Raw genomic sequence first — 17,975 nt, 5'->3', positions numbered from 1 at the left:
GTTTGCAGTGTACACAGCCAAACCAGCTCAATCAACTGACTTCTATCTCCATGACTCCAGGTCACATTATCTCATGAATGAACTGTTATGTAGGTCAGTCAAGAGTCATCTTCTAATTGAATGCACGTTTCAGCCTTGGCATTTATGCCCTAGATATCAAGGCTGTAGAAAATTGGGCGAGTCAAAAGAAAATATCAAGGAAGGGATTGTGATAATTAGGCTTTGTTTCAGACAATAAGCATGGAAAAAAATGCTAGCAGAAGCTTGTATATAGCTGATTTTTTTTAACTGAATTTAATACAGGTGGAAAGTGCAGGAGCAACAGGCTCAGAGCAAAGCTTTGTTGGGTTGCAGATCAGATTTTAGCCACAAATCAAGCACCGTCCTGCTAACGTGCCTCAGCTTGGCTGGGAGATATATTGTTCTCTGTGCCAAATATGAGTCTGCTTACTCGCAGTAACTGATACTACAGACTCCTTTCACACTGGCCTCCAAACAGTCATCAGGAAGGAATATTTTTGGTTGCTTCCAAATCAAGGTGCATTCAAGACAACAGAACTGAAAGTTTCCATTCTTCACCTCCAATCTCCTGAATCATACTTGTACTTACACGTTTTACAGAGTGGGGTCTATCCCATATCGCTAATGAACTGCCTTAAAGTTTGCAGTCAGGGGGTTGATGTAAAATACATCAGTTATAGCCTTAGTAATACTTGAGTAAAATTAAGAATATGAGACCGGAGATGCTCAATGAAGCTAAAGTAAGAGAGTTGTTGCTTTATAGAACGCTTTTGATCAGACTTTTCTTTCCACTTCCTGTTCATTCCAAGCTATTCTAATTTAGACATAAAAGCAAAATTGCAACTGATTAAAATTGGGTCAGCAGTAGTTCCCATATGAGGAAACACATGGCTCACAAACAGATAGAAGCCAAGCTGTCTAAATGCAGCCCTGTCTGTACTTTATAACTGCAACCCAGCAGCTATTTGCTAGTTTCTTGTGTATTGTCAATTTTGAGAAACAACTCAAAAAGGATTTTCTTTTCCTTTGTGCTCCCTCAACTTTAAAATAGTTTCTGGTGTGCAAAGGGTTAAAGCTACTGAACTGAAAGCAAAATGCCCAAGGCCAAGTTTTCCTGTAGCCTGTGTATTGGTTGCATTTTCATCTCCTGTGTCCTGACAGCTGTTAAGCTTCAAGTGTGCTGCAACATGCCCATTGCTGTTCTAGCAGTCTTTTTGTTCAACTCCGAGCTTGCTTTTTAAACCTTTAAAACCCTGATGTACGCAGGAAGTAGCACCTATTATATGCGAGTTATCTTTTGCCATCTTGTGCGCCACTTACTTCAAAACAGGGAGTTTTAAAAAGGTACCAAAGTAGCTTAACAAAAAAACTCACCACCCCCTGTCTAACCCTCTCCCCATCCGTAATAAAGCTTTTGCTCCAGTGTTGTTCTCATCTCCCAGCAACAACTGCTTTGCACTCACTAGCGGGATTCTTAGGAGGATGTGAAAGCAGTTTCAAACATCTGTTAATTAAGTATCAATTTGCATGTGAGATGGGTAATATACTAGTTTTACAAATGGACATCTTGAACCACACAGTGCTGGATAAAACTAGCCAGTGCAAATACTCAAGTAAAAGCTAGAAGGAGGAAGAGTTTCCTTGTTGTGGCTTCTATTCTTCTAAATAAAATAAAGGCTATATTAATGTGCTGGAGATGTTGATGGCTTTTACTCTCTAGAAAGACAAGGTCAGTGTATTTTTTTCACAGATATCCATATAAAAAAACCCCACAAACCACTTATCAATGAATAAATTGCGTCAGGTTCAATTTGCAAGAAAGAGTAGGAATATATTTTTAATGGCTGAAGCAAGGAAAGATCATTACACAATGTTTTAATTCTAGTACATTACTGTTGCATTTATACATTAGAAGTTATTGTAATAATGCCAAACTCTACGCTAGCTGTGACATCATAAAAAAGTAGTCTGCTTTAGCATTGTCCTGGGGAAAAAAAAAACCTGAACTAATAATCAGAGCTATTATTAAGCTCCCTTACTCCAGTGTCTGGGAGAATGTTTATCTTGCTGTATCAATTTCACATGCAAGAAGAAAACTATAATGTGAAGTCAACAGATGTGAAAAATGTAAAGTGCACAATCAACAAAGGCAGAGAGGTTTCTACTGTTGCTGGTTTTGAAGGTTAACATTTTTTTTTTTGGCAAATGAAACAATTTTAATGCTCCTTGACCTGTAAATGCCATTCTAAATGGAATGCAGGAAATAAATTAATAGAAGTGAAAAAAAATGAAAATAAATCTGAAAGTCAGATTGAGGAAACAGCCTCTTCAGCAGATATGTTATTTTTTGATTCTTGAAAAGTCACGAGCCGTAATATGACACTCAGTGCTGTTACAGTAGGCCAATGCTGCTCAAAGCCAATTTTGGGTGGTTCACGAACAGAATTCGATGTGTTGGGTCTTGTATGTGGACATCATGTATACCTACCAAAGGCAAAATATCCTCACAGGACTAGCACTTACAGAAATGGAGTATTTCCCTGAAGATCATAACTAGGGCTTCCTTTATAAGGCTTCTAAATCGAGACAGTTGTTTATTGTGCCATTAAATTTGTAGCTTTTTTTCCCCCTCCTCTTCCCTCACTCTCTATAGATTAACATTTAGCGAAATGAAAATTTCCTGAAGGTAATTACCTGGCTGCAATTCAAGGCATTCATAAAAATTACAGTTCCCTTTAGCAAGAGGATGCACTGGTGGGGGGAGGGAGCGAAGAGGCACCATCGCAGGGCAGCAGATCTGAAATTTTGAGCTTCCCAAGGATGAACCCGTCACAGACCTCTGTTGCTGGCCTTGCTCTGGTTTTCACTAGCCTCTTATTTCCCACAAGCACATTTGCACTTGACCCACACAGGAGTTTGGCAGAGACCCTGTGTTTCTCAGCAGTTTCATACTGCCTCTTGGATTGATTTTTTTTTTTGCCCCAAGAGATATGGCATATCAACTGCTGCACAGATGATACCACGCTCTGTGCGGCTTGGCTGTTTGCAAGCCCTGTAGTGTCAGCTGGGGCTCATCACCTCTGCAGGCACATGGTGGCAATTTTGCTAAATGACATCCCAGTGAAAAAAGGAAAACCAAATTGCAGGCTTTGCTCTCACTAGTAATCAGGTGGAGGTCTTGTTCCACCTTCGACATTTTGTCTTCTCTCCAACTGTCACCTTTTCTCAGGTGTTGGCCTGATTCACCATTGCAACTACCCCAACTGATGGCAGGTTTCAATTTTCTGTACTTCAACTAAGCAATTTAGAGAATTTTACCATTATGCTCAAGTTGGTATAGAGCTGATCAGAGCGGAGACCCTCAAACATTCCTTTAGAACAGTCACTAGTGAGAAAGATCACACTAAAAATTGGACTGAAGCAACAGTGTGCAGCACCTGGTTTCCTGGTTTTCTTCAACTTCAGATGGCTGAATCACTGGACTTCACTACCACTGATCACAAAGTCTTTTTTGTTTCTTCATTATGTGGCTTCTTCTCCAAAACCTTGAGGCTGTTCATGGAAACCACATCGGTTTTCACTAGAGTTTACATTAGCTTTCACCTGATTTGCCTGCTCCATCTTGTTTCTCCATACTGTTAAAAATCTGCCTTACATTCAGTACAATAACTGTTTGTAGTTGCTTCATCTTTTCAAATACTTCCAAATATCTTCTCATACATATTATCTTTCTCTTTTCTGCAAGGTAGGTTGTTTTTTGGAGGCAGATGTTCATAGACTTATATATCATACAGTAAAGTTGCATCAGTGTTCTGAGGACTGTATGAATCTCTACTCAGTTTATCTGCATAGGTGAATGGCATATTTCAAGGATCTCTTCCTTTCTAACAGGTTTGCAATGCTGCAGCACTTTTTGGCATTGAACTCACGTCCCTATCATGCAGAAAGAGGTTACACTAATACGTAGGCTTATGCAAAATGGAATAAAATAAATCAGTAAAGGAGCAGCTGACATCTTCATGGTGACCACTAAACTATTAACTAAGCATGCAAATGGACAGTGTATAATAAGAAACCTTATTTGGGGACAATTTATGCAAGTATGAATATGTAAGTTCTATTCTCAGGTTCTGGTTTGACCTCTGCTTACTGAAAAGTTGACAAGGACATTCATATTCTGACTGCAAGTCAAGCTTTTAGTGCATCCAAAAAACTCAGTACAAATCAGAACTGGAAGTACATAACCCATGAAATGACAGAGGATCCTCAGTTTCACTTTACAAAAATCGACAAACTAAGTTTTCCGTCCATGTGGCTACAAACAAAAATTTAAAACATGAAACTAGAGCATCCTATAGGTTTATGATTCTCAAGACAGGGAAATATGTGTCTGGTTAGGTTTTCAGGTTGTATTATTTCACAGAAATCCTGCATTTTTCAATCAATTTAAAGACTTCTAAAGGCACGATATAAGTTTTTATGACCTGTACTTAGCAACACCTTCCAATTTTGCAACTTGTTGTATCATTCTCTAAGGCCTTTGACTGCTTTAATTTGCTCGGAGATATGAATGAAAGTTTTCTTTGCTTAACTCCCTGTACACATGATCTAATGCAAAGAATAGCACTAAGAGTTGTTTTATGTCAAAGTCTGAAGAGGAAGGTGCCCTAGTGGGATTTACTAGAAGGAGAATTGTGCATATTTTGCCCAGACTACTTTGTCTAATTTTTAGGTACTTGGCTTCATGGAAATGCAAAATAGCCCTCTGCACTCCCTCAAAAGCCAGCCTGAGTTGGCTGCAGTTGGGCTCCCAAGGCAACTGCACGCAGATCAAGAAAAACATGTAGACAACGGGATATGCTACACAGCGGTGCATGTTGCTGCTGACTTTCTTTGGTTCTGAGGTAACTGAGATAGTTAATGCCACAGAAATCAGAAAAACAAAGGTTGAAAGGGTGGAGGATCAAAATGTAACACACATTCAGCCCTCTGAGTCCCATGCAAATCCAAGTTGCCCAGATTCAGTCCTGGCTCCTTTTACTTGGGAATTTTTGCATTGGAGCCATTTGTTGAACTGGGGAAAAGGCAGCTGGAAAAGAGATAAGGCAGGCATGAAAATGGAAGGTCTTACAACAACCAAAGCTGGCTGTGTATAAGGATCATGTTACATTGGATAAATCAAGTGTAATAGTATGTGATAGAGGCAGGTAAAGACAGGAGCACCAAGGAGTACAGCTGTGGTTTAATGTTTTCTTCAGCACGCTGGAACAGGGTTTCATTATCAGCTTTGACTTGCTGACTATGAGAAACTTAAGCCAACCAAGAAAAATTTCCATCAACAAATATTTACAGGGCAGAAGGTTAATTAATGCAGAAAAACAGGAGCAAATCTACCGTAGAACACAGCTGGGAAAGGAAATTTAGAAGAGTTGAAAAAGCTAAAGTTTGGTACAGACCCAATCACAGAATCACAGAATCACCAGGTTGGAAAAGACCCACCGATCATCGAGTCCAACCACTCCCATCAAACACTAAACCATGCCCCTCAGCACCTCGTCCACCCGCCCCTTAAACACCTCCAGGGAAGGTGAATCAACCACCTCCCTGGGCAGCCTGTTCTAGTGCCCAATGACCCTTTCTGTGAAAAATTTTTTCCTAATGTCCAGTCCAAACTTCCCCTGGTGGAGATTGAGGCCATTCCCTCTTGTCCTGTCCCCTGCTGCAAACAAGTGAAAAATCGCTTGGATTTAACATTCAAATGGAAAGCAAGAGGTTGCATGAGGACTGCAAGACGAAAAAAAAAAAATCTAGTGAAAAATGAGATAATTGAATATCCTATCATGGCCAGCAGTGGAACCATGTAGGAGAACCAGATATTTAAAAAGAACCTGAGATGAGGCTAAGTGCTGTTTACCTGCTGTTTGAAAACTGAAAACAATATGTAGCCTTTAAATGTGCAATATTTTTAAGCTCTGCATTATTTTGTGAAGGGTAGAGATATTACTGGAGTTTGTAGAGAATTATATTGGTAATACTACCCCATAACTGAACAATTACATACAGAATACAAAAACCAACTACAGCAAAAGGAAAAGTTTTACAAAACCTTATGGAAGTGGAATACTGGAAATTAGTAAATGGATTAAAAAGATTCCCACCTTAAGCTTTTAAAAGCAGAATTTGAATATAGAGCACTGAAGTCTATGTATTTTTCCAATTTTTAGCCCAAGTCATCTGACAATTAGTAAAAAACATTTCTTTGTTAAGGTGCTTAAGCTTATGAAAAATACACAGCACACATCAAACTCACTTTTTTCTTGAGTCTCTCAATTGTTATTTCTTTTGGTGTGTTTGTTTTTTTTCCCCCTCCTTCCCCCTCAACCAAGCCTACGATCTGACAGTGAAATGAATAAGTGGAAACATATTATCACGTTTACAAAAAGAAAAGTTTTAAATGATGACACCTAGACAGGAAGTATCATGTTCATACGGTAGCTGGAATCTGAAAGCCAAAAACACAAAAGCAACTGAACATTCAGTTTGGCTGCATTTTTAATACCTTCCCGCTATGCCTAATAGTTTTACACTGTACCATAGTAATTGTTGGGTACCGCAGGAATTGTTGGGTGGTGACTGCCACACCTTTGTCCAATTACTGACAGATGAACCTAAGTTTCAACACCAATTTTTAGATTTGTGAATTATCCAATATTTTACTTATTGCCATATTGCCTAAAGGCTGCTACATTAAACTGAGATTTAGATTCACGTGGAAGTGAGAAACTACAGAATTCTAATTGGAGATAGCTGTATTATCAGGAAAAAGTTAGAATTAATGTAAAAATAAAATATTTTGGGGAAGGTTGGAGAAGGATGTGTTGTTTACAAGTTTTTAAATTCCCGAAGTTTTGATGCAAGATTTGTCATTCTGCAGAGGTTCTGAAAGATCTTTCCTGTGCATCAATATTAACTGATCTTCTCTTGCAGGTTTAGCCCAGGTCTGTAGACCATAAAGCTTAAAATGAGAACAAGTAATGAGGAAGGCACATGAACATGGTTGCAAGCACCCGTGCCACGGTGCACTCAAGTTTCTATGCTGTAACAGAGCTTCCTGCGTGAAGGTCATTGTGTGCAGCAGCACAAGCTCTTGTGACTCACCATTGTGACAGCATTCTGCTTTTTGCCCCTACAGCCTTCAGATTATGAGAAATGATGGTTCCAAATGTATTGCCTCCAAGCAGCCTACTCCGTAAGCTGATCTGACATATTTTGAGGAAGTTTTTACTCAGGTAAATACACATTATTTGAGACTTGGAACTTTCTGGCACATACCATGTCTTTCTTTCACCTGCCAACAAGTTGGGAAAGTCATGTAAGAGACAATAGTGCAGGTGTTTACTAGTTCTTAGTATGTTCCTGTTCTTTCAAAGGGATTTTGAAAAAGAGACTGCCTTTTGCTAGCTGAAAGAGCAAGAAGTCTCTGGCCCAGCTCTTTCAGAAAGAGGAGCTTTGCCATTCGCTGAAATCGAGGAATCAAGGCACGAGCAAGGCTGTGTCTCCCAGCCACACCGCGCTGCCTCTCCTTGTACTTTCTTCAACCTTCATAACACTCACATGTAAAGTGTAGGAAACCATGTCCTAGAAAGAAATGCAAAGACTCAAAAAAACCCCAAAAACCAAACAAAAAAAAAAAACCAAACCAGAAAAAAGGACCTAAAACCTCAGAAACGGAGAGAGAAAGAGAAGAAAAATTAAAGTCTTTATTTTCAAACTCAAGAGCCGCAGCTTTAACGTTTAAAGCATCACTCACCTTACCAAGTTTTGTCCCCTCCAATTAATGAAGAAACAGGCAGGATGAGCTGCCTCTGCCTGCAGATGGAAAGCCAGCAAGTCCCCTGGACTGTTCCTTCACCTCCAGGGCCAGAGACAACAAAGAGGACCCTGGCCCTAGGATCTGATCATGCTGCCTATTAGTACAATTTTGCCTGTAGCCTGGGCTCTAATAACTGAGAACAAGGTGAATAGGTGAAGCAGCTGTGGGGGATTTGCTCAAGATGTCTCATTAGGCCTGACACATCAGGCCTTTTGGAGGGGGTAAAAAAAAGTTAACATTAAAATCCAAACAGCAAGCCCTGATGAGTTAGTTCAGTATCATGTTCTGTCTCTCATCGTGTCATAGTCTTCTTGGACTGCTTTTCATTCAAGAAGTGGTTCCTTTGAATAAGAAATGTAGCTCACACCAGCAGCTAATATTGCCTCATCAACAAAAACACAACAACAACCCAACATCATATGGGCATAAGTAGTTTTCTGACATGTATACCTTCCACAAATACTAATCTTACACCTACTATGACTCCACTTATCTGCTCTAAGTAACGGGATTTTGCGCGAGCCCTGCCCAATGCACTGTAGAGAAACACAATTTTTAGCTTAAAAGCCAAGCTCTTCTCCAAGTCTGGCCCTTTCAAAGAGTCTTTCCTCCTAAAACCAAACCAACTTGCACACCCCCATGTAGATACAACCTCCTGACACAACTTGGATGCTAGTGCAGAAAGTTTGGATGCCTCCACAAAGCACCTACTACACTCATGGTAGCTGATAAATAATCATGTGATGCACACGGTCCAACAGCAAATCCATGGAACCTGAGCAAGAACAGCAGAGGCAGAGTGAAAAGTGGCAAAGGTGAAAAGTAGAAAAAATAAAGTAGCAAATTTTATATTGAGGATAAAATTTAAAATGACTGTTTGAGCAACATTTCATTAGGGTTATGCAGCAAAACAATTGCAGGATACATGAAAGGGGTATTTCAAGAACTATATGTATAAACAAATTACGTGATTCAGTTTAAACGAAAAATACAGAAAATCACAAAGGGACACAACGACAAGCAAATAAACTTTCCTGGGTGAAGTAACAGAATATAAAACAAAGTCATCAGCCCAAACTGGCCTGCTTAACCCTTATCTCGGACCCAGACAACATCATCTGTCCTTGTCAGGAGTTATCGCACAGTCTAACCCATTCCGGTCCCTACCTGGAGGCAGTGGAGCAGACACATGCAAGGCACGGCAGTCAGCTGTTCAGAAGTCGTACTGAATACTACTCACTTCCAGCTTTCCAAACCCTCCTGTTCCTTCACCATAGGAAACAAGAAATATGCCACTCTCTCCTTAAATATTATTTTTTCCAATAACAAAGTTTAGCACTTCTGAGAAACAGCCAGAATAATATTGCTTCAGAAAGTGCAAGTAACAAGCAGTATCTTCCAGCCAGCAGGGTAGTAAGTTACACCCAGAATCCTATTTAGCAGTTTACATAATTCACAGTTACTCTGGTTACGTACTTTGTAAAATACGACATCCAGCTGGGAAAGTTGGTCCACTTTATTGTCATATGGCAGTTGCTTGCTTTATATCATCCAAAATTCAATTAAAAACAAAGCAAAGCAAAACAAAACTGTAAGGGACACATCTTTGTATTTTTATGTCACACTTGCATACATGCACACAAATACTTGATGTCATTCAAAGAGGAAAAATAACCTTGCCTGAAATGTAAACTGACTCTGCAGTGTTAGGCATCAACAGCATTTTTAAAAAAACCTTAGAAAAGGGAACAATGATGAGACGTGTTTAAATTCTGTGTCAGCTATTTTAATGGTGCAGTTTTTCAGGTAACTGAAATTTAATCGTAATGTGTTGTCAAATAAGATCTATGCCCTAGAATTCAACACGATGGCATTTAAAAAATACAGCGTATGGATATGGAGCCTTTGCTGATACACATGCACTTAGCAAATATTAGAAAAATCAATCAGAATCAAAATGCAAACTTGCTGAAATGATGAGATGCCTTCTGTTATTCATTTCTAACCCTAATTGCTTGATTTCATTCATCAGGATTTATATATGCACCAGTACACTACTGAGGCTGTTAAAATTAAACACATCCCATTTTTTCCCCAGAAAAGTAATGGACTTCAACAGTCAATTTAGTGCAATGAGAGATATTAACATACAATTCTGCTCCTAACTCCAGGTTATAATGTAAGTGGATCCATTGATCACTTGCAAAAGGCAACAAAAAGAAACTTTTGCTTGATGCTGAGGGCAAATTAAATCCTGAGCAGATTGTCCATTATTCTCAGTAGAAATCCATCCAGTGTCTAATTACGACACAAATATTTTGCCAACTAGTAAATCACACATGTGGAATATGAAAAGTAAAAATATAACATTTTACAAAGCGCTCTGAAAGGCCACGTAATGAATCTACATCCATGCCACACCAAAACCACATTGCCCTATATGAGCATAACAATGAAGGATTTGAGTGCCCATGAAGTGAGACCAGCACAGAAAAAGAAACCAGAAGAAAAGATATGTATCACAAGAGTTACTTGGGTTTATATACTGTTTTTCATGCCTAGCTCTCACAGCAGGTTACAAGTGTAAGTGGAATGATCTGTAACCTACAGATGGAGGGAATAAGGTTAACTGGGGCAGCAGAGAGAGTCAGCAGCTTATTCCACTAAAGAAACTGCTTCTAACATGCACTGTATTAACAAACAGTAGCATTGCCTTTGGAAAAAGTCAATTTGATACCTGGAGGGGGAAGTTTAATTAATTAGTGAGGTCTACCACCATTCATTTAATGCACACAAATCCCTATGGCTTAAATTGAAGTTACATACATGTATTGTATACACACAGAAGGCAGCAGTTTAGAGGGTAAAAATGGAAATGAGATTAGGAAAGGGTGTGTCCCACAATGCAAGCACTAAAATCACTACAAAAGAGTAACTGCTATGAAATATTTAAGAGTCAACATTAATATCATTAGACTTCAAAGGATATCACCTTCTCAGCGCCAGCTTCTTGCATTGATCATCTGCAGAATTAACAGCCTCACATCAGTTTGTTTGCAGAAGCTTCTTCCCAACCAGATCAGCTAGAAATGAAATACTTGAATTCCCCAAAAGCCATAAAACGCCCTTGCAGAGATCTGTTCTGCATGATCTCGAGTCCACTCCTGGATTTCTCAGGAACTTTGTAAATAATTTAATATTTCCATGGGGAGAATAGCAACGGTCTTTAAGAACAAGAAGATATTAAACGCTAACAAGGAGGCAAGAGGCTTTTGAAGATGAAAGTTATACATTTGCAAAGCCTTCTTCCAGTTTTCACATACTCTCTTCTCCATATGTAACCGCAATGGGTAGAACTGCAGTAAACATTTAAACTGCATTGCATTATTGTGTATAATAAGAGCTTGACATTTTTATTTTCTCCAAGGAGAAGCACTGCCTATATGCTCTCTAGTGGATGAACAGGGTTTTTACAAGGCCCCTCCTTCCCCCTCCTTTAAATGTGATCAAATATGAATTGAAAGCCTTTTATTCTGCTAGAATCCCAGTCCAAGGTTTTGTGTTTCTCTAGCAACAATGACACACTAACTAGTGAAGCAGGGCAGAAGGCAGCTTCTCCTCCATCTCTCCACTGTGTCAGGTGCCATCAGTGTCAGGGGAGTGGGAATGCTGCACAACTTTTGACCTGGACCTTGGCAAGGACTAAGGGTAAATGCATTAGCATTAAATTTCTTTTAAGTCACATTTTGAAGTGTTCATTTGTCGTGGGTCTTTCAGAGGGAAATCCATGAATTCAGAAGTAACCATACCATTCCAGAAATCAAATATCAAGTAACTGGTGCATGAATTCAACAAGGAGCACTTCTTCTTGGGCTCCCTGCCTTGCAGCCCCACTGGCACCACACTTTTCTCCACTGCCTCTAAGTCCCAGCTGGAAGAAAAGAGGCCGTTCAGAGATGATTTCCTAGAAAAACATTTTTCCTTACTGAAAGCATATTGGGGTGGGATGCAAGAAGAGAGAAGTCTGACTTAACTACAAGCCACTGTGGTTTCAGAACAAACCACACCCCTGCATAGACAGCAAAGTAGCCAATATTTGGAAAATTCATATTTACAAGCCAAAACTAAACACTGCTGCAAAATACTTGCTTTAATCATTTTTGAGGTAAATCAAGGGCTTTAGGCTCCAGGGGCAATGACCTTTTAACACTCAGTTAAAACAAGCTTTGCTAAAGATTGTCAGTGTTTTCCCATTTTGGCAGAGGAATCCTGCAAGAAAGCCTCTTCCCTCCCTGACAGCAGGTGCTCAGGCTGCAAGAGCCTCTTTTCCTTTAGATTAGTTGTATACATCACTCCTTAAAAATTTATAAATCACTTAGCTTTCCAAGAGCCAAATTCCCAGTAGAGTAACCGGAATTACAGCTGTGCTAGCAGTAAAGGAGAATACAGTTTGTTAGAGTTGGCATAATACAGTGAACTATACTATAAATTACTTTAGGAAATCGCTGTTAATGCCTTCTCTGTGCAGGCTTGTGGACACCGCTCTCCCTGCAGTCCACTTCTGTGGAAATTAAAGAAGTTTAGTCACTTGAACAGAGGATATAGGCTTCCGCTCATCTGAAAGCATTTTTTCCCACCTAGAGGGCATAATCACCAATTACATCTAGATAATACAAATTTAATTATTTTTACTGGCTAATATGGTCTCTATCTGCAACGAAAGAAAATACACTTTCAGAACTATCATCTGAAATTAGCACGTTCACAACAAGCAGCTAATCCCTGTGGATGAGACACTTCTTAGGACAGTTTCTAGAGGCAACTGACGGAGAAGTCCTGCAGGAGGGTTTGATGAGCAGTAAAAAGAAACAAACCCAACCCAACCCCCAAAACTTTCAAAAAACAAAACAAACAAAAAAAGAAAACCAAAAACCCCTGAGGTAACCGCTTCAGATTTCAGTCAGCTGCTTTCAAGAAAAACTGACCTGTGGTCTATGGTCCAGTGTGATTCAGGGATCCACAGTTAGAAAACTGCCTCTGTAGCACAGCCAAGCACTGCACAGAGTGATTGCTGATACAACTGAAGGGAGGCCACGTTGCAGCTGGGCAAGGCATACCTACGGTATGTTGAGTTCTGCTAATTATCACGATGATTTTCGCAGCTTTGCGACAACAAAGAGGCATCAGCACTAGTATTCAGCATCATGCTCTGTTCTGCTGGGGCCTGGCATGTGGGTGGTTCACCTTGCGGTCTCTGCCATTGTGTCTTTTTTGTTAGCACGACCCATGGCAGCCAGGATTAAAGCCTGCTGGAGGTGTACAGCTGAAAGCAGCACAGACATAACCCTGGGTCTATTGAGCGCCAGTACCACCTGCTTTGTATTCCATCCTCTTGCAAATATAACCATCCATCAGGTCTGTCTTTTCTTTTCCCTGCAAGCATCTTTAAGGGAGAGGCAGAAATGCAGATGCTGCAGGTATGACCTTCCTCAAGCTCCAACTTCTTCCCCTCTACTTCACCCCAGCTTTGCTCAGGAGAGAAGTTTGATGCTGCCTGACCCAAGAACTGCAACTGAAGCCATGCTGCAGCACCTGTGTGCAGGGTGAATCAGCAGCTTTTCCCCCTAAAAACACTTCTGGGAGAGACGGGGTAGTTACATAAGGCTGCAGGAAAGTTGATGTCAGAGAGGAATGAGGCACAAGCAACTCTAGGAAGGCTTGTCAGGAAACATGGATGCCTCTTGCAGAGAACCTCCTAGATAATGTTAAAATGCACAATGGTAACTGACACTTCTCTGTTCTCTATGGCAGATGTCAAATGACTGCTGGCCCTACACGAGGCACTGGAGATGGAGCTCCCTTTTGACTTATGGACATGTGCAGGAAGCAGCTGCTAACTTTCTATCAGCTCTTGGACTTTAAAGAGGGAGGATGGGTGATGAGGGGGGCTGACAATCTGCCTGAGGCATATCCTCGACTCCTCAAGACACTGGCAAAACAGAGAAGATAAAGGGAATCAGGCTACACCTTGGTTATAGGAGCTGTGTTACTCCTTAAGCATCCCTGAAGGCATCGTTATATTCACTGTCATTAGGGCTCTCTCTGCTCCATAGGAAGGGAAAAGGTGACTAACGACTAACATAGGAGGACATCCAACTAAAGTGCTGCACCTTACCCACTGCAGTCCAAGCCACTGCTGGATCATTTGAAAACATGCAGACTGTCAAACCCCTATCATATATAATTTTAATTGACTGCCATTTCAGAAACCTTTTCCAACCCGGGAGTTTGCATCCTATTTCTACTCTGCAAAGCCATCACAAATACTCTCGCACATTCTCTGTTTCTGATATTTCTTCTCAGTTTTGGGATTTTGCATTTATATTTCCAAAATGTCTGTTAAACCTTTCCTCAAGGGGGGCTGGAATTTGGTACGAAGAATTATGGCATGCATATTTGTATAGCAATGCTGACCACTTTCACACAAGGGACTGCTTGCGATCAGCAATACAAAAGAAGATCCAGGAGGATTTCCCATTAACTCCTTAGTTTTGTCTTGGGTTTGAGTGTTTTTGTATTTTTTTTAATCATGACATAGTAATCACAAACCCTGTGAGATTTACTGCCTGCATTACTGTCTCTGACACTGCCCTATTTTGCACCCTCAAATGCATCCAGAACACTCGTTCTTCACTCTCTGCCAGGATCTTTCTGCTTCACCACTTCCAAAATGTTCCTTTTTTTATCACTCCTTTCCTCTTCCTCCTCATTTGTTTTAGCATTTCTTTCCCAGAACTCTGCAGTTTTTCAAACTGTTCCTTCTGGAGGGCAGCACCTCCTTGACTACACTAAAATCCCTCCTGAAAACACATCTGCTGAATCGTTTACAAGAAATTAGTCCTGCAGATTGTGTCTCTCTTTATATGCATCTGCGTGTCTGTTCTCCAAGCCCAGATTCACCTACCCAGGAGCACAGTCACCCTAGACTTCAGCTGAGAACGACAGAGAGAGAGAGAGAGAAACACCTCCAGAGGATCATTCCGAGCACCTAAGATTTAATGTAATAGAAGTATTAATAATACATAAGAAAAGAATTATCCAGAGCTTTTTAGTCAGAAAAATCTACAGCTCAGGTCCCATCTGAATTGAAGAGATATTTTTTTTCTTTTCACTGGGACTTGAATTAGTACCAAGTGCCTAACCTACATTTCCAGTTGAACGTGCAGTGTTGCATACAGTCCTTGCTTTATATTTTAGTTCCTTCTTCCAAGTATAATCGTCTTAAGCTTTCATTGAAATGCACTTGTCATTTACTGCCCATCACGTCAAATGTTAAGGCTTATTTTTCCTTAATCCTGTTCTGTTGTTCCCAGTCATTAAGTTCATCTGCAATTTTAGTATTTACAGCCTTAAATTTGATGGAGAACTTGTTTTTAGCAAAGGCATCCAAGTTGCAATTGTTGGTATCTCTCTCTTAGTCTTTAGCACTATATGCACAGGGTTGAATTCTCCAAGTGGTGGGAGACAAGGTACTTTGTGTACAAACCAGACCATGCCACTAAGATGGACTCAGTGGGGTTCTATGTCATTAGAATTAGGCACTTAGTTAAATGCTTTGCTGAATCAGCACAACCTCCCCCTCAAAACTTAAAGCCCTGAGCACTGCCTCTAAAAAGAGATCTCGGTCAGCTCCTGTTCACTTTAGTGCAACCTAAAAGTTTCCACCACACTCCTTATCTTTGGTCTCTCAAATGGTGTCTAATTCAGGCTTCTAATCTGTGGCTTTTTATCTTATTCACTGCTCCCTGAATGTGGAATTCACTATCTATTTTCAAAAGGGAAGTAAGTACAACCACTGTTTCCTAGACAACAGAAGAGCAAAATTAACTCTTCCCCCACCCCTCCAAAAACAGAGGCAGAAATATTGAATTTTATTATCTAAACCATATTAAAGAGCAAGTACTGCTAAAATAACCAACAATATAAAGCAATGCATGGCAAAAAAAAAAAAATTGTCACGCTTCTACATTACAAAAACATACCTTGCCTTTCACTTCACATCCTTTCCCAAAGAAAACACAATTAGCCCCAGCTTCAGAATCTACGGACTCATCTGTACTTATGATAATTAAAGCAGAGAAAAGAAATTAAAAAAAAAAATCACTCATCTGGCGTGGGTAGAAAATCCCTACTTTTTTAGCAGAGCACAGAAGCAGAATTTTGCAGTTGATTGTCTTTGCATGACACTTCAGTGGGCACGACACAAATCTTTGCATTTGTAAAAAAACCCCAACAAAGCACAAGTTAATCTGAATCTATTGTGTTGTTTGTTTTTTTTTGGTTTTTTTTTTTTTTTTTTAGCATGCTACAATACACTGAGGGGTATTCATCCAGCAGGATTACTGGGCTGGCTGAACCTCTCTGCCTTTATAAACTGGAACCCAGGAATGTCTCATGGTGAGGAACCTGTACCTGCTTTTATATAGCTTCCTTGAAAAACTGCTGGACTGCACCACTCTGAGGTGACATTAAAGGGGAGAAAGCATTCTTAGACACGAATAAAGCAAAACTATTTTGAATTCTTCTATATTTCAATGCTTTATGTTACATTTTATGAAGCCTTGAGGGTCCAGGGCTCTTTTTGCAGTTGTGTTTTGTAGCCATTTATCTGGGTTGTGCCATGCAATTTGAGCACAAATTTTACAGCCCACAACCAGATGAATTCCTGAGAAACATCACAATACAGTTAGAAGTGGTTTGGGGGTATCATACAAGTTTATAACACATGTCACGAAGGGTTTTGTATTCTGTGATGGGGAAAACTCCAAAGGCCCCATGTGAGTCCTTTGCGAGTGTGTATCATGCAATAGTACAGTCTGCAAGCCTACTACACGATCGTAGCATGGTTCATGTAGCTCCTGAAAACTTTTAGTGTAAAAGGTCTATGGGATAAAAAGCATTTTCAGAATGACTGGAACAAGCAACATAAGAATGCTCTAAATAGCCACCAAGTTCTCAAATACACAACTATAGAGCATATATAGGCATCTCGAGTCTCCCAGGAGTAAGCCAGTATGAAGAAGACAGATGACAAGTATCTTCCTTTAATACAGTCATATTGGGTTTTTTTTGTTTTTTTTTTCTCCTTTCCTCCAGGCCTAGTGTACAGCACAATTCATCACACTTTCCAACCTTTTTCCCTTCATCAGAAACATCCTTCCTTATGTTGAATTGCAGTGGTAAAAGAGACTAGAAAAAACCCAAAGGAAAAAACAAGCATATATAGTAAAGGAAGGGAGAGACAGGGGTCCTGATAGTTATCTACTCACGCTGTGCTTAAAGACATGCTTGGACACCCCACAGTCACTCATATAAACTGTATTGTATTACTTGTTTATATATCTATATATCTCTATGTATATGTTCATACACTTTTTCTCCTTTTCAGGTATTGCAGATCTCCAAGCTGCCCTGAATGCCAGAGACATCCAGGGAGAACTGCAGATAAGAATTTTAGACTTAAGAGTACAAGTCACAAAATGCATTATTTGGCTGTCAAACCAGGACTTGCTAAATTAATGAAGCATTTTAATTCCCAGATCAACAGAAGCAAAGTTAATTTTGTGAAAGTGTGCTAGATTCCAAACCTATTACTATTAAGACTAACTTAAACCTCATCTACATTCTTCAGGGAACAGGAGAGGAGAATAAACAGAGGTGAAATTAAGCAGACATGTGAAGTGGTGGGTTTTTTTTTGACTGCAGTAATTTTGATGAAAGAAACTTAGAGCCCTGTTAGCACTGATTCCTAATAGACTGGTCCATTTTCCAGCAGCCTACCAGATGCCATTTTCTTTATGCACACTTTTTCGTTTTCTTCCACCCTTCAACAACCAGCAAGTACATTTGTTTTTTGCAGGGGTTAAGCCTATATTTCCCAAATGGTTATTTGCACTGTGGGAGCTGTACAGATCTTTCATGGATCAGGGTCCACAGAATTAGGTTTTGTATAAACACAGTACAAGGAAATGGTCTCTTTCTCTAAAGACCTTGCACGGTCTAAGGTCTCAAATGAGTCTGA

At 39.9% G+C, this 17,975-nt stretch overlaps 1 protein-coding gene across 10 annotated transcripts in view; it reads right to left on the bottom strand.

Moving 5' to 3' along the window:
- CELF2 (CUGBP Elav-like family member 2) overlaps window positions 1–17,975 on the bottom strand; it is a 378,130-nt gene that overhangs the window by 212,850 nt on the left and 147,305 nt on the right. The gene's annotated exons all lie outside the window — the stretch shown is intronic.

This window comes from Phaenicophaeus curvirostris, chromosome 1 (assembly GCF_032191515.1).
Source record: "Phaenicophaeus curvirostris isolate KB17595 chromosome 1, BPBGC_Pcur_1.0, whole genome shotgun sequence".
NCBI lineage: Eukaryota > Metazoa > Chordata > Aves > Cuculiformes > Cuculidae > Phaenicophaeus > Phaenicophaeus curvirostris.
Note: the sequence above shows the minus strand (reverse complement) of the source record. Positions and strands in the feature narration are given on the sequence as shown.